The 25862-nt window shown below is 43.6% G+C and overlaps 1 long non-coding RNA gene across 1 annotated transcript in view; it reads left to right on the top strand.

Moving 5' to 3' along the window:
- The first annotated feature begins 2437 nt into the window (after positions 1-2437).
- The window catches only part of LOC134339360 (uncharacterized), an 80778-nt gene continuing 57353 nt past the window's right edge, over positions 2438-25862 (top strand). Inside the window, exon 1 of the long non-coding RNA XR_010016382.1 lies at positions 2438-2468. This is a non-coding gene — a long non-coding RNA (uncharacterized LOC134339360). The remainder of the gene's footprint in view (positions 2469-25862) is intronic.

Below are 25862 nucleotides of genomic sequence, written 5' to 3'. Positions count from 1 at the left end.
ATGAGCTGAGCTGTGTCCACAACTCTCTGCAGTTTCTTGCCGCCACAGGCAGAGCAGTTGCCATAGCAAGCTGTTATGCATCCAAACAGATTGTTTTCTATGGTGCATGAATAAAAATTGGTCAGAGTTGTCAAGAAATGTTGACTTTCTTTAGCCTCCTTCTTGGCTGTGATGCTAGCAGGGATGTGCTCAGCTTCTCCCGTTCTTAGATGACCAGTGACCTGTGTCATTGCCAAATCACTGGATGTACTCATTCCTCAACCACACTTTACGTTACTTGTGCATCAGGAGAACAGCGTGGCCCCGTCGCCATACTGACCAGAGAATTGACTGGTAGTGACTGATACTGACCAACTGTGTACATTTGAATCCCGTACTTGCAAGAACAATCACCATTCGTAATACAGGTGTTAAAAGTCAATAGCTGACGACCGATATTGCTTTGAAGTTAGTAAAGTAATTATCCCTTAATTGGTTTGTGTCTGTTTTGCATCCTGCTGCTGAATTCTTATCTCGTCTGCAGTTAGTAAGATGGCTCTGCTGATGTGTTATGCAAAGGGAAGCTATGCCCTTCAAAGTACTTTCTTGCACTCTATCCTTGCCTGGACATTATGTTAACTCTTGCCTTGCTGTAACGTGCACACTCGCATGCACTTTGGTCTCAAGCGTCCCAGTATTTTGGCCCCAATCCCAACACTTATCCCGAGAGCTTCACACTCATGTTTGTGGGCTGCGCCTGTACCAACAGATTGTGGGTTCAAACCCCACCCTGAATGCGAAAATCCCAGGTTACAGTTTTGAGGAATTGCTGCACTTTTGGAGATACCGTCTTTTGGTGGAAATTGAAGCCTTTTTGGTCACTCAGGTGGACATAAATGGCATGACCTTGTAAGGCAAGGAAACTCTCCCTGGTGTCCTGCCCAATATCTACTAGATTATCTGCTTACTATCACATTGTCCTTCACTCAGTGCCTTGGTTGATGACTTTCTATATTACAATAGTGATAACACTTCAAAAGTATTTCATTGATTGTGAAAGCCTTTTGGCATCAAAGTCACAGAAATTAAATCGGCCTTTCCTTTGTTGTCTCTGTCTCAAAATCCTTCCAGTAACACATGTCTGATCTTCCAGCACGTAGATGTTTTTTAAGTCAGTCTGGTGCCAGACCCACACATCGACCATGGCCTTGATTAGGAATGCTGTGCATATGTCTTGTCTCTCATCTAAACAAGAGGGATTTGGAGATTTACAAGTGGGCCTTTGCTGAATCTCTCAGATGAAAACTCTAATCCTGTTATTTAGGATTAAGATAATTTGTGCGTAATAATTTCCAACAACCCAATGGTATTATTAGAGTCTGTGGAAATAAACACCCACTTGTACAAACCAGTAGAACATATATAGAGAAGGCAAGGGGAGGATTCCATACATGCAAAAGTTTTACAATGCCTTAATTTGGTGCTGTCATGACCAACATTTGGCAAAAATATTTATCCTGACAGCACTTTGCACATTTCTAGAACACTCTAAACTCTTTACTGCTAATAAAATTCTTTTGTAGTATGCTCACTGTTGAAATGCAGGAAATAAATTAGCCAAATTGTGTGCTGCAGTCTCCTTCAGATAGCAATGTGCTGGCAACCAGGCAACCCCATTAGTATGGCGTTGACTGGTTACCTGCAGAACTTTGGGTCAAGTTGAGTTTGAAACATTCAGGCACAGCTTGAAAAGTAATGTGTGCGCAACATAACATCCGAGTAATGAGCCCCTTCAACAAGGAACTGTCCAGTCATCTCAGCTTAACATTTAGTGGCATCACCACCTGAACCATATCAGATCGATTGTCAGAATGTGACAAGTGCACAGGTGGGCTGGTTGATGGCGCAGTGAATCCATCGAGCCTCCTATGTGCAGGCGGTCCTGTCTTTTTGAACGCGCCTGTTTCTGTCTTGGTGGAAATGGTTCGTTGCTCCCGTACTGTAAGATACCCAGCATGTACCATGGCTACCATTACTCAGTAGAAACGTTTAATCCTGCATTGTAGTTCTTGCCCTGTGCACATGTAACACCACCCTCCAAGAGGACCACAACCCAGCCATAGGGTTTGGAGGCTTGCGTGCCTCGATGACCCGGAGAGCTATGCTGGCTGGAGTCAGGGCTTTATGCTTTGGCTCATGGTAGGGTCACCCCTGCTGAATAGATCAAAGGGTAGAGGTCAGACTAAGAGTAGTCCGCCGGTTTCGGGGGTTTAGTTCAGGGCTAATAACTCTGACTGGTAAAACAAAATTGTTATGATAACAGGAAAGAAGAATCCTTCTACGCCTGGGTGCGATGGTATTCCTGAGCCTCCATCTGAGACTTACATGGCTGACAGGAGTGAAACCCTGACATGATGAATGAAGCCCTGAATACCACCAGAGCTGGAGGACCTTCAGTATTGCCCTAAGTGCCAGCGGTGTACTGGGTGGTAAGTAAGTAATTTAACAGCATTAATATATATTGGCGAGACCCGACGCAGACTGGGAGATCGTCTCGCTGAACACCTACGCTCTGTCCGCCAGAGAAAGCAGGATCTCCCAGTGGCCACACATTTTAATTCCACATCCCATTCCCATTCTGACATGTCTATCCATGGCCTCCTCTACTGTAAAGGTGAACCCACACTCAGGCTGGAGGAACAACACCTTATATTCCGTCTGGGAAGCCTCCAACCTGATGGCATGAACATCGACTTCTCTAACTTCCGCTAGTGCCCCACCTCCCCCTCGAACCCCATCCATTATTTATTTCTATACACACATTCTTTCTCTCACTCTCCTTTTTCTCCCTCTGTCCCTCTGACTATACCCCTTGCCCATCATCTGGGTTTTTACGCCCCTCCCCCTTTTTCTTCTCCCTGGGCCTCCTGTCCCATGATCCTCTCATATCCCTTTTGCCAATCACCTGTCCAGCTCTTGGCTCCATCCCTCCCCCTCCTGTCTTCTCCTATCATTTTGGATCTCCCCTTCCCCCTCCCACTTCCAAATCTCTTACTAGCTCTTCCTTCAGTTAGTCCTGACGAAGGATCTCGGCCTGAAACGTCGACTGTACCTCTTCCTAGAGATGCTGCCTGGCCTGCTGCGTTCACCAGCAACATTGATGTGTGTTGCTTGAATTTCCAGCAGCTGCAGATTTCCTCGTGTGAGCATTAGTAAGTATCTGCTCCCAGTTAACAGTCTGGGGTCACCACTGACCACATAAATAACGTGGAAGCAAAGTCAGAATCTGGGTACAGGTACTCAGGCTATCAAATTGAGTTTTCTCGTCGTGTACACAGTTACAGTGAGGCACAGGTACAATGAAAATCTCACTTAAAGCAGCATGCAGGGAATGTAGGTACAGATGACACACAGACTATCCTGCAAATTATACCAGACACTGAGGAGAGATTAAGAGACTGTGCAAAAGCAAGACTTTGGTGCAGAAGTATAGAAGTAACCAGAGAGTGCATGAGAGTGCAAGAGGTGATCCCTGGTGCTGCAGAGGTAGGATCTGGTTGGTTCAGGAATTTGGTGGCTGTAAGAACGTAGCATTTCCTGAACCTCCTGGATTACGATTAGATTAGTTTGCAGTGAAACATTCAGTGAAAGGCGTTTTTTTTGCGTCAAATTAAATCATCAAGGACGTGGTGGGCAGCCTGCGGGTGCTGCCACGCGTCTGGCAACAACGTAGCTTGCCCACAGCTCACTAACCCTAAGAGTACATCTTTGGTATGGGGGGAGGAAACCCACGCAGTCACAGGGAGATGGATGGACAGCAGTAGGAATCTAACCCCAATCTTACAGCTGGTGCTAGGAAGCAATACATCGACAGTTACGCTATCGTGCTGCCCACGTTGTGGGGTGGGACCTCTGCCGTGAGAAGAGGGCATGGTGGGCATCCTTGACCTTAATGCTGCCAATGGTGTTGGAAATGTCTCGCTCCCTGACATCTCAGTGTTTCTTTTCATTTACTGGGCTCAAGTGAGGAAAGGAAAGGGATGATATTCAGGAGAGGAGGGAGTAGCGTTGAAATTTGCACAGGATTCCATCAAACGTATTAATGAGCAGATGGTGGTGGCATGACATTGTCTGGGGGCCAGAAACTGGACCAGTACCTGGGGCGACTCCATGACCAGTTCTTCTGGGGATATGCAAGCAAACCGGAGCATTTGAGGATAGCCCACAGGCCGAGCTTGCAGACTCTACATTTACAGCATCAGAAATGATGATTAAACTTGGTTCATTGGAACTGTGATGTAGCAATCGTCCATCCCCCACCCCCCAGGCTAGGAGTACTTGATTTACAGGCACTCCCACATGCAGACAAGGTTCTAAAATACTCATATGTTCAAGGCTCTGATGTGCATACATATGTTCATTCATATGAATGGCAGGACTAGTTTCCTCTGGAACACAAAGCGTAGTTTGGGAGCAGACTTCTCAGCCCACAGTGTTGTGCCAAAATAATTATACTAATGACAGCTAATCCCCTCTGTCTGTATGTTTCATATCCCTCCCTTTCTCCATATTCTTGTTCCTGTCTAAGATCATCTTAAGCACCTCTATCTATCTGTCTCCTCCACCAACCCTGGCAGTAAATTCCATTCACCTGCCTCTCTCTCTCTGTAATAACTTCTTCTCATCTTAAATGCATGCCCACTAGTTTAGAGATTTTGACCTTGGGAGAAAGTCGCAGGTTGTCTATACCTCTGAAAATTGTATAAACTTCTATCAGGTCTCTCCTCAGCCTCTGCAGCTCCAAAGAGAACTACTTAGTGGGCATGGGCCACCGACAATGGCTCGCCAGAGTCTCCTGTCCTTGTCCAGTCTTTCATGTTGTTCCCAGGTGTAGCCCATTGAAGATCCTTCCTCTGTCAAGGATACGGTCCCTGGAGATTCTGTTGATGTTTCTGTAACCCTGGCTTTTTATGGGAGCGGTTACTAGCCCCATGCCCAACTCTCCTCTTTTTATAGCTAGGCTTGAGACCATCCATAGTAGGGTTCTGAGAAAACAACTCTAGTTTTTAAAATTTCAAAATTAAACTTTGTTCATAATAACAAAATACTTACAAGAATGAACCATGCAATACCTTTCATAGACAATGTTTGAAGTAGAGTTCCATTACATTTGTTAAAATCAATAAGACTATTGCAACTCATGTGGCCTTCTTGGGGTGGTACGCTACTACAGAATTGAGGGGCTTCCAATGTGGCCCTCACTGTCTAGTAGTGAATGGTCCGTGTACTGTGGTCATTCTCCAACGTGGCCCTCACTGTCCAGCAGTGAAGGGTCTGTATTCTGTGGTCCTTCCCCAATGAGACCTTGTGATGGCTGCATCAAGCTTCAGTGTGTCCTCAGCCTGGAATGTGCCAACAGGCAGCATTTCTTTATGAGCAGCAACACTAATTTGTTAACCTCTCCTTATAACACATGCCTTCTCATCCATGCATCACCCTGGTAAACCTCCTCTGAAGCCCCTCCACAGCCTCCACTTTTTTCTTTTAATGGAGTCTACAAAATTGAATGCAATACCTCAGATGCGTCCACCAGAATTTTATAAACATGACTCTCAGACTCATTCTGTCTACGTTTAGTTATCGTCCTACTGTGTGCAGCTACAGTTACCAACTTATTGAAACAAAACAACTTATAGGTGTCCATAAAAGTGGAAACGTTCATTACCAAGGGAGAGTTTATATTCTGCGACCTAATCTTCCATTTCATACCACACAGGGTGGATTATAGATGAAATTAAAACTAAATACAGACTGTATGTTTAACACAGTATTACTACAGAACAAAAGTTCATTAAGGCCACTGTTGACGTGATGAATTCAATGGTAATTCCCCCTTGCCCTGTGAACTTTGATGACTCCAGATGTCTATTTCCATTTGTGATGGATGCTGAGCCAACAGATTGGCTCAGGATTATCGAGCGATTCACATCTAATAAACTAAGTTTAAGAGTAGAGCTCCAAGGATGAATAGTAAACTTCAAAGCAAACTTTGAATGTCATCCTCATTCCCTGAGAAGAACTACTTCCAACACACCACAGGACCATTTGATGCCAAAGGATTCAGTATTCATCTGGTAAAGGCTAAGCACTATGGCAAAGTTATTACAGGTGTTTTCTCACTTCCTCAATGGGTCAGGATTAATCCTGACCTTGGGTGTTATCTGTGTGGAGTTTGCAAGTTCTTCTTGTGACTACATGGGCTCTCCCTGGTTGGTCTGGTTTCCTGCCACATACAGCATGACCATAAGACACAGCAGCATGATTAGGCCGTTTGGCCCATCAAGTCTGTTCTGCCTTTCGAGCATGGCTGATTTATTATCCCTCTCCACCCCAGTCTCCTGCCCTCTCCCCATAACCTTTGACACCCTTACTAATTAACAACTCATCATCTCAACGACAGGTTAGTTGGTGACTGTAAATCTGTAAATTACCTTTTAGTGAAGGAAAATAACAAAAGCAAATCCAAGGGAATTGACGTGTGTGCGTGTGTGTGTGCGTGCGCGTGCGTGTGGGTGTGTGAGATAGAGAGGACAGGGGTTTGGGGAAATAAGGAGAGGAGAATAGTACTGCCAGGGTAGGGGTTGAACAGCCTCATTCTATGTTATCATGTGTACAACATGTCAGGCAGCATCAGAAGGGAGAGAAATTGATTTGACCATATTTTACCAATGCAGGGAAATCTCTCTCTTTGGTGTTTCCCTTAAAGTGTCGGCAGACTTGAATAATGCTAATCCTGTTCTTAGAACTGCGGATGAAGAAATAACAGGAAGAAATCCATGTTGTGCTGTGGATAAGGAGGACCAGACCAGACCAGACATACAGGCAGCACACTTGCTCGTTGCTCTCTGTTCACGGACAGTAACAGGTCATAGTGTTCTCCGGGAGCTGATTAATTCCTCTGGTGTCAGTTTTAGCCAGCTGCTAGGGAGTATTTGCCCAAAAAAAAGTTCAAGGAGGAAAAGTTAAGTTCTTTTTTTCAAGAGTAGCTGTGACTGCAATATAATTGGAAGTATTTGTGTGTCAGAGGGTTGAAACTATCATTACCTGTCCTGCCATTTCTGATTAAATGTAAGGCTACTGTAGGGCACTTGATTTTAATTCTTAGTTTCATTTCTTTTTCCAGTCTGCCTGAACTTTATGTTAAATGAACTGAAGAAAATTATTATGGGAACATACGTCAGAACAGATTTCCAATAACAGACAGCTTTATAAACTTGCATTTGCAGTTTCGGGACATCACGAGGCACCCCACAGGCAATGAACTGCTTTCACTGCGAGTTAAAAATGACAGCCAATTTTTATTTTTTATTTTTGTCAATAAGATTGAAGGATTGCAGAGAAAATTTACAAGGATGTGGCCGGATCTGAGGACCTGAGATACTGGGAAAAGTTGAACAAGTTAGGACTTTATTCCCTGGAGCGTAGGAGAGTGACAGGAGTTTTGATAGGGGTTTACAAAATTATGGGGGCTAGAGATAGGGTAAATGCAAACAGGCATTTTCCGATGAGGTTGGGTGAGACTACAAATAGAAATCATGGGTTAAGGGTGAAAGGTGAAGTGTTTAAGGGGAACGTGAGTGAGAACTTCTTCATTCAAAGGGTAGTGAGAGTGTGGAATGACCTGTTATGGTGGATGCAGATTCAATTTCAATATTTAAGAGATATTTGGATAGGTATATGGATGGGAGGTCTATGCAGGGCTATAATCTGTGTGCAGGTCAATGGGACAAGGTAGAATAATCATTTGGCATGGGCTAGATGGCTGAATGTCCTGTTTCCGTGCTGTAGTGTTTTATGACTCTATAGGTCCATGTAGGGACCAATGACATGGGTAGGAAGAGTGAGGAGGTCCTGAAAGGTGAGTTTAGGGAGTTAGGAGCCAAGTTAAAGGACAGGACCTCCAGGATAGCAATCTCAGGATTGCTACCAGTGTCACATGCAGGCAGGTTTAGAAATAGTAAGATAGCGCAGATCAACACGTGGCTGAAGACATGGTGCAGGAGGGAGGGCTTCAGATTTATAGATAATTGGGCAGTTTTCCAGGGAAGGTGGGACCTGTTCCGGAGGGACGGTTTACATCTGAACTGGAGGGGGACAAATATTCTTGCAGGTAGGTTTGCTAGGGAGGCTGCGGTGGATTTAAACTAGATACAAGGGGGGAGGGGAACAAGAGTGTAGGAACAGATGTAGGGAAGAAGGAAGAAAAAGAAAATAGTAAAGTTGTTTGCACCGTTAGTGATAAACAGAGAGTAAGAGGTAGCAAATTTCTTAAATGCATTTATTGTAATGCTAGAAACATTATAAGAAAGGTGAAAGAGCTTACAGCATGGATTGATACCTGGAAGTATGATGTGGTAGCTATTAGTGAAACATGGTTACAGGAGGGGTGTGATTGGCAACTAAATATTCCTGGATTTAATTGCTTCAGGAGTGATGGAATCGGAGGGACAAGAGGGGGAGGTGTTGCATTGCTTGTCAGAGAAAATATTACAGCGGTGCTCTGGCAGGATAGATTAGAGGGCTCATCTAGGGAGGCTATTTGGGTGGAATTGAGGAATGGGAAAGGTGTAGTAACACTTATGGGGGGTGTATTATAGACCACCAAATGGGGGAGTGAAAATTGGAGGAGCAAATTTGTAAGGAGATAGCAGATATTTCTAGTAAGCACATGGTTGTGACTGTGAGAGATTTTAATTTTCCACACATAGACTGGGAAGCCCATACTGTAAAAGGGCAGGAAGGTTTGGAGTTTGTAAAATGTGTGCAGGATAGTTTTTTGCAGCAATACATAGAGATACCAACTAGAGAAGGGGCAGTCTTAGATCTCCTGTTAGGGAATGAGATAGGTCAGGTGACGGAAGTTTGTGTTGGGGAGCACTTCAGGTCCAGTGATCACAATGCTATTAGTTTCAATATAATTATGGAGAAGGATAGGTCTGGACCCAGGGTTGAGATTTTTGATTGGAGAAAGGCTAACTTTGAGGAGATGCGAAAGGATTTAGAAGGAGTGGATTGGGACAATTTGTTTTATGGGAAGAATGTAATAGAGAAATGGAGGTCACTTAAAGGTGAAATTTTGAGAGTACAGAATCTTTACGTTCCTGTTAGGTTGAAAGGAAAAGTTAAAAGTTTGAGAGAGCCATTGTTTTCAAGGGACATTGGAAAGTTAGTTTGGAAAAAGAGAGATATCTGCAATAAATATAGGCAGCATGGAGTAAATGAGATGCTCAAGGAATATAAAGAATGTAAAAAGAATCTTAAGAAAGAAATTAGAAAAGCTAAAAGAAGATATGAGATTGCTTTGGCAAGTAAGGTGAAAATAAATCCAAAGGGTTTCTACAGTTATATTAATAGCAAAAGGATAGTGAGGGATAAAATTGGTCCCTTAGAGAATCAGAGTGGACAGCTATGTGTGGAGCCAAAAGAGATGGGGGGAGATTCTGAACAATTTCTTTTCTTCAGTATTCACTAAGGAGAAGGATATTGAATTGTGTAAGATAAGGGAAACAGGTAGGGAAGTTATGGAAACTATGATGATTAAAGAAGAGGAAGTACTGGCGCTTTTAAGGAATATAAAAGTGGATAAGTCTCCAGGTCCTGACAGGATATTCCCTAGGATCTTGAGGGAAGTTATTGTGGAAATAGCAGGGGCTCTGACAGAAATATTTCAAATGTTATTAGAAACAGGGATGGTGCTGGACGATTGGCATATTGCTCATGTTGTTCCATTGTTTAAAAAGAGTTCTAAGAGTAAACCTAGCAATTATCGACCTGTGAGTTTGACATCAGTGGTGGGGAAATTGATGGAAAGTATTCTTAGAGATGGTATATATAATTATCTGGATAGACAGGCTCTGATTAGGAACAGTCAACATGGATTTGTGTGTGGAAGGTCATGTTTGACAAATCTTATTGAATTTTTTGAAGAGATTACTAGGAAAGTTGATGAGGGTAAAGCGGTGGATGTTGTCTATATGGACTTCAGTAAGGCCTTTGACAAGGTCCCATATGGAAGGTTGGCTAGGAAGGTTCAATCGTTAGGTATTAATATTGAAGTAGTGAAATAGATTCAGCGGTGGCTGGATGGGAGACACCAGAGAGTGGTGGTGGATAACTGTTTGTCAGGTTGGAGGCCGGTGACTAGTGGTGTGCCTCGGGGATCTGTACTGGGTCCAGTGTTATTTGTCATATACATTAATGATCTGGATGATGGGGTGGTAAATTGGATGAGTAAGTATGCAGATGATACAAAGATAGGTGGAGTTGTGGATAATGAAGTGGGTTTTCAAAGCTTGCAGAGAGATTTAGGCCAGTTAGAAGAGTGGGCTGAAAGATGGCAGATGGAGTTTAATGCTAATAAAAGTGAGGTGCTACATTTTGGTAGGACTAATCAAAATAGGACATACATGGTAAATGGTAGGGCATTGAAGAATACAGTAGAACAAAGGGATCTAGGAACAATGGTGCATAGTTCCCTGAAGGTGGAATCTCATGTGGATAGGGTGGTGAAGAAAGCTTTTGGTATACTGGCCTTTATAAATCAGAGTATTGAGTATAGGAGTTGGGATGTAATGCTGAAATTATACAAGGCATTGGTGAGGCCAAATTTGGAGTATTGTGTACAGTTCTGGTCACTGAATTATAGGAAAGATGTCAACAAAATAGAGAGAGTATAGAGAAGATTTACTAGAATGTTACCTGGGTTTCATCACCTAAGTTACAGAGAAAGGTTGAACAAGTTGGGCCCTTTGGAACGTAGAAGGTTGAGGGGGGACTTGATAGAGGTATTTAAAATTATGAGGGGGATAGATAGATTTGACATGGATAGGCTTTTTCCATTGATAATGGGGACATTGAAACAAGAGGACATGAGTTGAGAGTTAAAGGGCAAAAGTTTAGGGGTAACATAAGGGGGAACTTCTTTACTCAGAGAGTGGTAGCTGTGTGTTGTGGGCATGTGGCCAAGTGGTTAAGGCATTGGACTAGCGACCTGAAGGTCGTGAGTTTGAGCCCCAGCCGAGGCAACATGTATTCTGTCCTTGAGCGAGGCACTTAATCACACATTGCTCTGCGACGACACTGGTGCCAAGCTGTCTGGGTCCTAAAGCCCTTCCCTTGGACAACATCGGTGTCATGGAGAGGGGAGACTTGTAGCATGGGCAACTGCTGGTCTTCCATACAACCTTACCCAGGCCTGTGCCCTGGAGAGTGAAGACTGGTAGCTGTGTGAAATGAGCTTCCAGCAGAATTGGTTGAGACAGGTTTGATGTTGTTGTTTAAAGTTAAATTGCACAGCTATATGGACAGGAAAGGAATGGAGGGTTATGGGTTGTGTGCAGGTCAGTGGGACTAGGTGAGAGTAAGAGTTCAGCACGGACAAGAAGGGCCGAGATGGCCTGTTTCCATACTGTAATGGTTATATGGTTTAACTCTAATTTCTGCACAGCAAGAATAGTCAACTGACCAGAGATGATCAAAAATTGTTTCGCTAGTGATGGTTGAGTTGTAATTTTGGTGAGGAGGCTCTGAGTATCTTTGTATAATTTTATCAATCATTCACTCAGATTCAGGAGAATAATCAGTTTGTGGAACTCATGATTCTTCCCGGACTTTAGTGGTTAAATAACAAAATGATACTAAAGTACTTCCAATCTCTTGAGCAAAGTCTCTTCATTGATGGAGATGCACCTTGAGGATGTGTGCTTAGCCCACTGCTCTACTCTCTCTACACCCATGACTGTGTGACTAAGCACAGCTCAAATGCTATCTGTAAATGTGCTGACAATACAACTATTGTTGGCAGAATTTCAGATGGTGATAAGTCCAGGAGCGAGATAGGTCAGCTGGGTTAGTGGTGTTGCAGCAATAATCCTGCACTCAACGTCAGTGAGACCAAAAAAATTGATTGTGGACTTCAGAAAGGATAAGATGAAGGAACACACACCAGTCCGCAAAGTGAGCAATTTCAAATTCTGGGTGTCAGTATCTGGGAGGATCTATCCTGGACCACACATATTGATACAGCTATAGATAAGGCATGACAGTGACTATATTTCACTAAGAGATTGCATAGATTTAGTGTATCACCAAAGACACTGCAAATTTCTACAGATGTACTGTGGAAAGAATTCTAACTGGCTTCATCATTATCTGGCAAGGGGCGGGGATGGTGGTTGGAAACTACTGCACAGGATCAAAATGAGCTGCAGAGAGTTGTAAACTTAGTCAGCTCCATCACGGGCATGAGCCTCCGCAGTATCCAAGACAGCTTCAAGGAGCGATGTCTCAAAAAGGTGGCGTTCATCATTAAGGACCTCCATCACCCAGATCATGCCCTCTTCTCATTGCTACCATATGGAAGGAGGTACAGAAGCCTGAAGGCATGCACATAGTGATTCAGGAACAGCTTCTTCCCCTCTGCCATCCGATTCATGAATGGACACTGAACCCACAAACACTATCGCACTACTTTTTTGTTTCAGTTTTTGCACTACTTATTTCATTTAACTACTATATATATATATATAATTGACAGTTTTTTCTCTATTATTATGTATTGATTGTACCGTCACCACAAAGACAAATTTCACAAGGTGTGCCGGTGATGTTAAACCTGGCCTGTTTCTGAGTTGATAAGGGGAGACATGCTGCTGGTGAAGTGGAGAATCACTCCACGCACTCGTTCAGCTCCGACCTCAGGCGTTACTTGTCTGGAGTCTCCATGCCCTCCTTGGGTTTCCATTTGATGATCCGTCCTCCCCACATGTGCTGGTAGGTTATTGATGACTATAAACGACTCCTTTTTCAATGGAAAAGCTAATCAATGCATGGGGAAAGACAGTACAGCAGTCAACTTACACAGCTGACGGTAAAGCCACATTCATCTGAGCTTTATACTTCTTTATATTCAGTGCATTCACTCAGTGGCCACTTTATTAGGTACATCTGTGCACCTGCTTGCTAATACAAGTATCTAATCAGCCAATCACGCGGCAGCACAGAGGATGATGAGAAAAACAATAAACATTCTGTGGTGGCCATTCTGTGGGCGGAAGCGCCTTGTTAATGAGAGAGGTCAGAGGAGAATGGCCAGACTGGTTCAAGCTGACAGGGAAAATATAGTAACTCAAATAACCACATGTTACAACAGTGCTGTGTAGAAGACATCTCTGGACGCATAACAGATTGAAGTGGATGGGCTACAGCAGCAGAAGATCATGAGCATATACTCAGAGGCCACTTTATTAGGTACAGGAGGCCACTTTATTATACTCACAATGCGCTGGAGGAACTCAGCAGGTCAGTCAGCATCAGTCGACGTTTCGGGCCGAAACCCTTCGTCAGGACTGAAAGGAAGAACTCTGGGGAGGGTTTGAAGAATGCTGGTAGTTGAAAAAAACAGTAATTTTAAAGAGAAAGGGGTGGGGGAGGGGAAGCAGGGAGGTGATTGGCAGGAGAACAATGCGCTGTAGTAGAAGGAGGCGGAACTATGAGGGAGGTGATGTGAAATAGGGATAGAGGAGGGAGGGGGAAGGAATTACTGGAAGTTGGCGAACATAGAATGGTATGAACATAGAATTCTCCAACTTCTGGTAATTCCCTCCCCCTCCCTTCCTCTATCCCTATTTCACATCACCTCCCTCACTGTTCCGCCTCCTTCTACTACTGTGCATTGTTCTCCTGCCAATCATCTCCCTGCTTCCCCTCCCCCACCCCTTTGTCTTTAAAATTACTGTTTTTTTCAACTACCAGCATTCTTCAAACCCTCCCCAGAGTTCTTCCTTCAGTCCTGACGAAGTGTTTCGGCCCGAAACGTCGACTGATGCTGACTGACCTGCTGAGTTCCTCCAGCGCATTGTGAGTGTTCCTTTGACAACAGCATCTGCAGATTATTTTGTGTTTACACTTTATTATACACTGAGTGTATAATCTACAAGGCTGTATAAAGTAGGAACACAAGTCCCTGGGAGAAATGAGCAAGTAATTTCCCTATCGCATGCCCTGATATCGTTTTGAAGTAAGGCACGGGATTTCAATGATGTAATTTTTCTCCCCTCATTGCAGGGTATAAACCTGCTTTCAGGAGCCCTTACTGTGGTTTCAGTCATGAATCAGTTATCGGCAACTGTCTAAATAGTCCCTGTTGGCTGTGAGTTACATCCTCTACCTGTATTCACCACATCTGCTGGCAGCTTGTTCCACGTTCTCACTCTCACTTTAAAGTGGACACAGAGTGTTTATTGTAGTTTTCTATCAATTTTAAAAGGAAATGCAGAGATTTATGGTGTGTGAAAGGAAATGTTGAATCAGACCTGGGCCTTAACTTGAACCATTGTCCACGTGCACCAAATGCAAACTCATGTATTGTGTATTAGTGATAAACACAAGAGATTCTGCAGATGCTGAAAATCCACTCTCCATTCTTTTTCAGCTCTTTAACTTTTCCACCTATCACTTTCCAGCTTCTTACTTCATCCCTCCTCCTCTGCCCATCTCCACTGTCTCCCTCAACTAGTCTCCCCCTTCCCCTTCTCCTTACCATTTCAGTCCTGGTGAAGGGTCTTGGCCTGATAGCTGGACTGTTTATTCGTCTCCATAGATGTGGCCTGACCTGCTGAGTACCTCCAGCATTTTGTGTGTGTTGCTCTGGATTTCTGCATCTGAAGACTTTATTGTGTTTGTCACCTTTCACCTCACCCCATCACAGCTTCTTATTCTGACATCTGCTTCCCTTCCTCTCCAGGCCTGACGAGGGTCTCGAATGCTTATTCCTCTCCATAGATGCTGCCTGACCTGCTGAGTACCTCCAGCATTTTGTGTGTGTTGTGCTTTTATATTAATGATTTGGATGTGAATCTAGTTGGCTTGTTTAGTGAATTTGTGGATGATACCAAATTTGGTGGTATAATGGAAAGAGAATAAAGTTTTCCAAGGTTACAACAGAATCGAGATCAAACAAAAGATTTGAAGTACATTTACTTCGCGGGAGGGAGGGGAGCTGTGGGGGACTTTGAGGTTCTAACATTTAACTGTCATTCTTTGGGGCACTGCTCTGTTTTTGTGGATGGTTGCGAAGAAAAGGCATTTCAGGATGTATATTGTATACATTTCTCTGACATTAAATTGTACCTCTGAACCTTTGAAATTATACAACTTTGAGATTTGTCTGCTTACAGACAAGAAAGAACCCAATTAATAGAGAAGTCCATCACCCAATGTGCAGAGAATAAAAAACACAAACCACACGAACAATAGAAGCAAGCAACAGCATTCCGAACCAGATTGAGTCCATAGGCTCGAATCCTGGTGCAGCTGGAGTAGGCCTAAAGCCTCAGTCTCAGTTCGTCATATAGCAGGGCAAATCACCACAAAGCTCGCAGACACGAAATGTACAGCAGCCGGAGCATCTCACAGCCTCAGCGACGTGAAGAGAGCAGGTGGAATCGTCCTGGTCCTCGCCTCCGGTCCTGACATATTGCCTGTCCAGTCTATCTTGGTCCCGCATTTAAATCGTCCGAACACCAGATTAGGCCGCACACTGGGACCTGGGCCTCGCCATCTTCGAACTTAACCCAGGAAAGTGAGGAGTGTTGCATTTTGGGAAGATATTCCAGGTCAGGAGTTACACAGCAAATGGCAGAGCTCCAGGGACTGGTGTAGAACAGAGAGACCAAGGTGTACATGTACATAGTTCCCTGAAAGTGGTGAGACAGGTGGACAGAGTGGTGAAGAAAGCATTTTCCACTCTTGCCTTCATCAGCCAGGGAATTGAGTACAGGAGTTATGACGTCGTGTTACAAATGTGCAAGATATTGGTGAGTGCACACTTGGAGCATTCGGTGGAGTTCTGGTCACCTAGCTATAGGAAGGCTGTCATTAAGCGGGTTAGGGTGAAGCATAGATTCACACGGATGCTACTTGAATTGCAGCACTAGAGTTCTAAGAAAGGCTGACTTTTTCCCTGGTGAAGGAGGTTGAGGGATGACCATATAGCAGTACATAAAATCCCAGGGTACATACTTAGATGAGGTGAATTGTCACAAGCTTTTTCCCAAGGTAGGGGAGTCTAAAACTAGAAGGAATAGCTTTAAGATGACAGGGGAAAACACTTAAAAGGAACCTGAGGGTTATTTTTTCAAAAACTGGGTGGTGGGTATCTGGAATGAGCTGCTAGAAGATGTTGTAGAGGTGGGGACAATTACACCATTTAAAAGACAGTTGCACAGGTACATGGATAGGAATATTTTAGAGGAATAGGGACCAAATGAAGGCACATGGGACTAACTTGGGTACGCAAATTGGGGTCAGCGTGGATGAGCTGGATCGAAGGGTCTGATTTCCTGCTGTTTTGCTCTCTGGCTCTATGAAAATGTGCCCTGTACAACTCCAGAAGATAGTGGTCAATGCTACCACCTCCAGGTCATGCACTATCCTGGCTATTCCTACACAATGATGCAGTCTTAATAAAAATCATACTGGTAAAGTCCAGGATGTCCTTTCCCCACTAAACTGTTTAACTGTACTGAGATACAGTTAAAAACTCATCTTGCATATTGTTGATCAATGAATTAATTCCAGCAGCGCATTGAGGTGAATGAATTGTAAAGCTATTAACAGAGTGCAGAATACAGTGTAAGCAGTAGAGAGGACATGCAGTACAGATAGATAATACAGTGCAAGTTCACAATGACTGGGCTGTGATTTCTTAACGTACTAAGCAATTGCTCAGTAATAATATAACGGTGTGATAGAATTGGTTCTTCTGCCTGGCGGTATTTGCTTTCAGGCTTTTGTAGCTTCTGCCTCCTGTGAGGGTGGAGAAGAGAGGACATCCGGACTGGGTACGGTCTTTGAGTATGCTGGTTGTCTTACTGAGGCAGCGAGACGTGTAGACAAAGTCCACAGAGGGGGGAGGCTGGTACCTGTGATGTGCCGGGCTGTGTCCACAACTCTCTTGCGGTCAGTTGCCACACCGAGCCGCGATGCATCTGAATAGAATGCTTTTATGGTGCATTGATAAAAATTGGTGGCGGTCAGAGGGCATGTGCCAAATTTCTTCAGCCTCCTGAGGAAGTAGAGGTGCTGGAGAGATTTCTTGGCCGTGATCTCAACACGGTGGGACCTATTGGCGATTGGTGATGGTGAATTTGAAGTCCTTAATCCTCTTAGCATCAGCACCATTGAAGTAAAAGGAGCCTATGCACAACCTCTCCTCCCCAACCTTCCAGAAGTCAATGATCAGCTCTTTTGCTTTGATCCATTGAGAGAAAGATTATTGTCATGACACTATGTCACTAGGCTCTCTTGGACTGTTGTGGATTGAAGGGGCGTTCTCATTTCATTTCAGTTCCTTTAATATCAGAGAATGTATACAATATACAGCCTGAAATTCTTACTCCTCACAGACATCCACAAAAACAAGTGCCCCCCATAGAATAAATGCTAGTACATCGAAAACCCTCTCTCCTCTCCCCCCCAACCTTCACAAAAGCATCAACCCCACTCCATTTGCTCCAGCACAAGCACCAACCACCCCCCCCATGCCCCAACACCCCTCCACAATGCAAACAACAGCAAAAGCCTCTAAAGAGACCTTGATCTAGAGCCCATCAAAAGTACAGTCCACCACTTCGGTCCTCCAGGCAGGCTCTCTGTCTCCAGTGAGGGAGAGAGAGGTCACTCCTGCAACAACAATGCCAGAGAGGCTGACCTCAAAGCCAAGACTCGCCAGTGGTGTTCTCAATCTGACCATGACTAACAGAGCATGGAAAGATCTGACTGTTAGAGTGGATTTCTTTTTGGGTAGATGATTTGTTTACACTTAAATGACTTTGGCCACCAGACTTCTATTTTATCTGTTTGATAAAGGACTGTGGATTGAGTCCACCACAATGGGCTTCCTAAAAGGTGTAAATACCAGATGCTTCTGGTGCCTGATGCTGTAGTTTTGAAGGCAGTATCACCTATACATTATAAATATTAATTGTCTTCTATGTTAGCACGGGAAATGCCAAATAAATGTATTGTAGACTTGGCTTACATTCTTAAAGACTGTGGATACCAACCCAGACATGTTGGCGTCAGAAGGAAAGGATGAAATCCGAAGGTATGATGTTTGTATGTAGTTTCAAAAGGAAGCATTGTCTAAGCATTGACTATAACTTTAAAGTAGCGATTGCCTTTGTGTTTAGCATATAAATATCGAGCCCACATTTTAGCTAGCAGACCTTTTGGCGGAAAGCGTCTCGAGATGCCTGCTGTACTTTGTTGTGTCGAATAAAGAAGCTGCTTTGTATCTACCGGTGACTGTCTCTCCGGTAATTTCATCCACGCTACAACACTGACGAGCAGTAATTATGATAAGGCTGTGAGAGAATGGATGAAGGAGAACACAGAATTGAAAGCCAAATGGTTGTAAGTGCATAGATAATGTATTATTTAAACAATGATGAGGGAACTATAATTAGTTGTATGACATTGGTTCAGAACTCATGTTGGCTCATAAATCAGAGTGATGGGCTCTACTCTGCTTTTTGCCCCAAGAATTCTATTTAAGTTGTGAACATTTTAAATCATTTTGAATTATGTTTGGTTTTGTTTGGAACGAGAGAATTCAACTGACTGGCTCTGGAGCTAGACCATGCATTACACCGTTGGCAAGCTCCTGGGTGGGGAGTATAGGAGGGCTGATGATTGCCAGCTTGTTCATTTGGCTGTCTGCTGGTGGTGTAGTGACTTACCAGTCAGGGGTTGACCAACAAGTGCAAAACAGCAGAACAATGAGAAGATTGTAGTGCAAAAGAAATCAGCAAATACGAGTCATTGAGTCAAGAACACAGCGGCAGAGAAACAGGCCTTTCAGCCCATCTATTTCATGCCAAACTATTACCCTATCCTACTTCCATCAATCTGCATTTGGACCATAGCCCTCCATGTACTTATCCAAATTTCTCTTACACATTGAAATCGAACCCACATCCACCCCCTGCGCTGGCAGATCGTTCCACACTCTCATGACCCTCTGAATGAAGAAGTTCCTCCTCATGTTGCCCTTAAACTTTTCACCTTCCACCTTTAACCTATGACCTCTAGTTGTAGTCCCACCCAATCTCAGTGGGAAAAGCCTATCTATACCCCTCATTGTATTGTATGTGTCAGTCAGATCTCCCCCAATTCCAGAGAATAAAGGAAAAACGAGATATGCAGGAATTTCTTCACACGGTGGGGTGGTGAACCTCTGGAAGACTCTATCCACGTATTAATGAAGTGAAGATCAATGGGTCTGTTTAATAAAGGAAGTAGTTAGCAAAAACCAATCCCACACAAGGGCACATGCAAGTAACGTGAGGCCGATGCTCCAATGCAGGTCTACACTGAGCGACACTCCTCGCAGTGCATGTACTGAGGGTAGCATTCTGACCGAGATGGAGGCTTCAATGAGCAGGATCAAAAGAAGCTTCAGAGGACTGTAGACTCGGCCACTCAGCTACCTCCATCACGGGCACAGTCTTCCCCACCATCAAGCACACCTTCAAAGGGTAGTGCCACAAGGAGGCAGCATCCATCCTTAAAGATCCTCACCTTCTGGAACGTGTCCTCTTCCCATTATTACCACGAGGGAGGAGGTACAGGAGCCTGAAAACCCACACTCAACATTTTAGGAACAGTTTCTTCCCTTGGCCATCAGAGTTCTCAGCAGTCCATGAACCCATGAACACTATTTTGCTAATCCTCTTCTGCAGTCTCTTTCTTTATTTATCTGTTTATTTATTGATATGGTAATTTGTAGTTTTTTATGATTTGCACTGTACAGCTACCACAAAACAACAAATCTCATAACCTATATCAGTGATAATAAACCCAATTCTTATCCACCTGTCCACTCGAAATTTACTGTGAAAATTTCTTATTCTACTAACAGCTAACAGCTAACTGGGTGAATTGAGGAGGTGATAGACAATCAGCATCCGATAGTCCTGAATATTCATTAGTCTGGCACCAGCACTACCTAAATCCCGAGTCTGACAGATTACCAGAGTTTTACAGGACAGTAATTGCAAATTGGCTGCTGAATTTAAATGTAGTGGATTCCTATTTAATTGGGACACATCAGGACTAGTACAGTTTGGCCCAAGTGGCTGCCCCAGTTAGCCAAAGTTTCATGGAAATAGTTAAAAGGTATAAAAAAAGGCAAACTATGATTTAACTGATGAATAATTTATCAGAAGCAGGTTTAATATCATCGGCTTATGTTGTGGAATTTGTTACTGCAGTGGTACAATGCAATATATGACAAAGAAATACAGAGAACAAAAAATTCTCTACATTAAGTTTATATAGGTCTATTAAATAGTTAAGTTAAAATAAATCGTGCAAAAAACAAATAAAAAAGTGGCGAGGTAGTGTTCATGGGTTCAATGTCCCTTCAAAAATAGGATGGCAGAGGGGAAGAAGCTGTTCTTGATCACTGAGTATTTCAGGGTTCTGTAGCTCCTTCCCGACAGTATCAGTGAGAAGAGGGTATGCCCTGGGTGGTGGAGGTCCTTCCTAAAGCACCACTCCTTGAAGACTTCTTGGATACTACAGAGGCTGGACCCATAGTGGAGCTGACTAATTTTACATGGTCTGCAATTTACTTCAATCTTGTATACGTATTTAAATGAATTACAGAGCAAATTAGAACACTACAAATACCCTTACAGTACTATAAAATTGTATATTAGTTCCCTATGTTTATCGATGGAGAAATTCACCTGCTGTGTTCTTTTGATTGACTGCAAATGAACAAAATCAACACAGACACTTTGTGTAGATAATGGACTTCCTTCATAAAATACTTTAGATGACTTCATCCCCTAAATCTTCATTTTCACTGTAATGTTCAAGATGATAGCCGATACCTTTTAAGTTCATTACAGTTCCTAGCTTGTTGAAGCCTGAATGTTTGAAACCTCAGTGAGCAAAATAGTTCTGAATTGTCTTACTGTTTATTTCTCGCCTGCTCTCAGTGACAAAAATCACTGCTTTCTGAACACAAACTTATGCAATTGATGTTAATTAAAAACTGATCGCTCTGAGCATGGTGTTGTGTCTAATGGCCGTGCAAGTGCACACAATTGATGCTAGTAATAGACTGTTCGGGAGCGGTCCCGGTTTCCCAGCAGTTTTCTTCATTTAGCTTTCGTTCTTTAAGTTTTCCCAAATCAATGCCTGTCCCAATTAACCAGCTCAATTAACTGGAAGACGATATAAATCTGAGACACTTGTTAAGACATCAAGCAATTGTTTGTTGAATGTATTATAAAAGGAAATTCAACTGACATTCAAACCTTTAGTTCTTTGGCAAGCTTTGATAAACTGTTTGACCATAAATGAAAGAAAACATTTTCAATTTGCTGAATTGTTATCTACTGTACCTAATAAAGTGGCCACTGAGTGTATGTTCATGGTCTTCTGCTGCTGTAGCCCATCCACTTAAGGTTCAACATGTCGTTCTGCATTCAGAGATCCTCTTCCGCATGCCACTGTTGTATCGGGTGGTTATTTGGTGACTTCCCGTCAGCCTGAAGCAGTCTGACTTTTCTTCTCTGACAATTCTCATTCACAAAGTGTTTTTAACCATTGAACTGCCACTCACTAGATATTTTCATTTTATTTTTGCACCGCTCTCTGTAAACTCTAGAGACCGCTGTTTGTGAAAGTCCCAGGAGATCAGCAGTTTCTGAGATACTCAAACCACCCTGTCTGGCACCAACAATCATTCCAGGGTGAAAGTCACTGAGGTCACATTCCTTCCCCATTCTGATGTTTGGTCTGAACAACTGAACCTCTTGGCCCTAAATGCATGCTTTTATGATTGATCGATTAGATAACTATGCTAATGAGCTCATGAAGTGGCTACTGAGTGTAATTCTGTTTCACATAGTTCATCTACTGGCCATGTGTTAAAATCCTCTGACAAAAGACTTTATCATCGTCCGTGCATTGTGAGTAATCTTTGCTGATGTCGGTGGCAACAGCTTGTGCCCTTGATGGAAAGGAACCGCTCCCTAAACTCTGAAAATCCAGCAAATGCCTGATGGTTCGACATCTGGATTACCCATTGGTCTGCAGTGTGAGCTATGGGTTCAGAGATTAAGCAGGAATGGAGCTAGCAGCTGGGTGTCCAGAGTACAGATGGGGTTGGAGACCACACTATAGGCTGGGTGTGCGGCTGGAGATGGGGTTAGGGGGCTTGGAACACTGGAAGTCAGGAATGTGGGATGGTTTAAGGCAGGAGCTGGGGTCTGGAGTGCTTATATTCCCTATTTCTTTTCAACTTATCAGGTTTGGTCTTGGTGTTGGTGTTGGAATAGGCTTGATATTGTCACACGTACAAAGTTATTCTTTGCGTGTCACCCAGGCAGCTCATTCCATGCTTAAGTACGTTGAGGTGAGGAAGAAAAGGGTTGACTATTTCTAAACGGAGGGAAGATTAAAAAATCTGAGCTGCAAAGGGACTTGGAAGACCTCATGCAGGATTCCCTGAAGCAGGTGGAGTTGGTGGTGAGGAAGCCAAATGCAAAGTTAACATTCATTTCGAGAGGACTAGAATATAAAAGCAAAGATATAATGTTGAGGCTTTACTAGACACTGGTGAGGCCTCATTTGGAGTGTTGTGAGCAGTTTTGGGCCACTTATTTAAGAAAGGATATGCTGACATTTGAGAGGGTCCAGAGGAGATTTATACAAATGATCCCGGGAGTGAAAGGGTTACCATATGAAGAGCATTTGATGGCTCTGGGCCTGTACTCACTGGAATTTAGAAGAGTTTCTCATTGAAACCTATCATTGAGACCGAAAGAAACTGCAGAAGATTGTAAACACGGCGCAGCACATCACACAAACCAATCTTCCGTCCTTGGACTCACTTTACACCGCACGCTGTCGGAGCAGTGCTGCCAGGATAATCAAGGACACGACCCACCCAACCAACACACTTTTCGTCCCTCTTCCCTCAGGGAGAAGGCTCAGGAGCTTGAAGACTCGTACGGCCAGATTTGGGAACAGCTTCTTTCCAACTGTGATAAGACTGCTGAATGGATCCTGACCGGGATCTGGGCCGTACCCTCCAAATATCCGGACCTGCCTCTTGGTTTTTTTGCACTACCTTACTTTCCATTTTTCTATTTTCTATTTATGACTTATAAGTTAAATTTTTAATATTTACTAATTTTAAATATTTTAATATTTAATATTTGTAATCCAGGGAGTGGGAAATGCAGAATCAAATATCGCCGTGATGATTGTACTTTCTAGTACCAATTGTTTGGCGACAATAAAGTATAAAGTATAAATATTGAAAGGCCTAGATAGAGTGGTCATGGGGAGGATGTTTCCAATGGAGGAGTCTAGAACAAGAGGGCACAGCCTCAGAATAGAAGGATGTCAATTTAGAAAGGAGATGAGTTTCTTTAGCCAGAGGGTGCTGAATTTGTGGAATTTGTTGCCACGTGTGAAGTCATTTGGTGTGTTTAAGGCAGAGGTTGATAGATTAGTCAGGACTTGAAGGGATACAGGGAGAAGTTTGGAGATTGGGGCTGAGAGGGAACTGGATCAATCATGACGGAATTGCAGATTGACAGGATGGCCTTTCTCTGCTCTTATGGTCTTATGGAGGTAGTGAAAAGGAAAAACAAAAATCAGAATAGAGTGTCACAGTTACAGTGAAATAAAGTGTAAGAAGGGTCACAACAAAGTAGATTGGAAGATCAAGAGTTTTAGTGGAAGAGAGTCCTGTTCAAGAATTTGACAAAGTATCAAGAGCAGTACAAAAGATGTCCTTGAGCCTCGTGGTGCATACTGTCAGTCTTCTGTACCTTCTAGATGGGAGAGCGGAAAAGGAAGAATGACTGAGGTGGGAGGAATCCTCGATCTGTTGCCTGTTTTCCTGAGGCAGTGGGAAGTGTTGCTGGGGTCAATGGAATGGACCATTGTGTGGTTTGTGTGATGCACTGCGCTGTGTTCTTGACTGTCTGCAATTTCTTGAGCCATTATGATACAAGTCTGTAATACAGTCTATACCACCATGTATCATGCTTTTAAAAAAAGTGAAATAACATCTAATAGTCCAGAGTATCAGCTGGTCCAGCACCAACAAAACCCAAGTGTGGCAGATTATAATAGTTTTGCTCGACACAAGATCTGCCACTCAGGATATTTGCCAGTTTTTGCTCAGCGGGTTTAACACAGAGGGAATGCAGCATTATTAGTGTGCTGTCTTGGTTGGTTGAGAGGTTAAACTGTCTGTTTCTCAAGTGGTCAAGAAAAATCCTGTGATAGTTTTATGCAGCGAAGGAGGACAACTCTCCCTCGAGACCAGCGACGGTTGATAATCCCTTAGAATGATCATATTGCTGTTTGTGGAGGGCTTCCTGCTCATTACTCACATAGAACATAGACCAGTATAGCACAGGAGGAGGCCCTTCAGCCCAACGTGTCTTTCCTAACCATGATGCCAATTTAAACTGCACATGCTGTATATCCCCCATTCAAGTTCAAGTTTATTGTCATCTGACTTTATATATACACAGCCAAATGAAAGAGCATTCCTCTGCTCCATGGTGCACCCATAAAACACACTTCACACACAGCACTTAAAACAACATTTCATGTGCTCGTCTGAGCTCCTCTTAAACTTTGCTTTCACCCAAATCCCCTGACAGCTCATTCCAGATACCCATGACCCTTTCTGCAAACAAACCTGCCTTATAGATCACGTGCATGAGAAAATCTGCGGATGCTGGAAATCTGGAGCAACACACCCAGCAGCTCAGGCAGCACCTATGGAAAAGAAGTAACAGTCCATGTTTCGGGCCCAGATCCCCTGAACCCTTCCCTCACAAAAAAACAGCAACGGTAGCATCAACTCCCCCTCCTCACAGAAAGGAACAGCGACGATCAAGATGCCCTCGATGTTGTGGAGGGTTGTGGCCGTGATGGCGCTGTCTGTGTCTACAACGCTCTGCAGCCTCTGTCGGTCCTGCGTATTGGAGCCTCGTATCAGGCAGTGATCCAGCCAGTCAGAACGCTCACCACTCTGTATCTGTAGAAATTTGCTGGCGTCTTTGATGGCATACCAAATCATGTCAAACTCCTAATGAACTAGAGACTCAGGCATGCCTTTTCGTAATTGCATCAATGTGTTGGGTCTAGGGTAGATTCGGGATAGATTGGGGCCTGTCCTAAGGATAGCCAGCAGCATACAGCCACTGGTATGCTAACATTAGTGTTAAATTACATAAATGGTCCCATTGCTCTGCACTGTGAAATGGTTGCTCACTTGCTACAGACCAGTGCATTACTGATAAACACAAGGGATTCTGCAGATGCTGGAAACCTTGAGCAAAACGCACAAAATGCTGGAGGAACTTAGCAGGTCAGGCAGCATCTATGGAGGGAAATGAACAACTGATATCTCTGGTTGAGACCTTTCATCAGGACTGGAGAGGAAGGGGGCATAAACCAGAATAGGAAAGTGGGGGGAGAGGAAAGAGGGCAAGCTGGCAGGTGATAGGTGAGTCCAGGTGAGGGGGAAGGTGGGTAGGTGGGGGAGAATGAATGAAGTAAGAAGCTGGGAAGGGATAAGTGGACCATAAAGCCATAAGACCATCTGTGATAATGAATTCCATAGATTCACCACCCTCTGGATAAAGAATATTTCTACATCTCTTTACTAAGTGGATGTCCCTCAATTCTGAGGCTGTTCCTAGACTCCCCCACTATAGGAAACATTCTCTCCACATCTACTCTATCAAGGCCTTTCAATATTTGATAAGTTTCAA

This window comes from Mobula hypostoma, chromosome 29, assembly GCF_963921235.1.
Source record: "Mobula hypostoma chromosome 29, sMobHyp1.1, whole genome shotgun sequence".
Classification (NCBI taxonomy): Eukaryota; Metazoa; Chordata; class Chondrichthyes; order Myliobatiformes; family Myliobatidae; genus Mobula; species Mobula hypostoma.
Note: the sequence above shows the minus strand (reverse complement) of the source record. Positions and strands in the feature narration are given on the sequence as shown.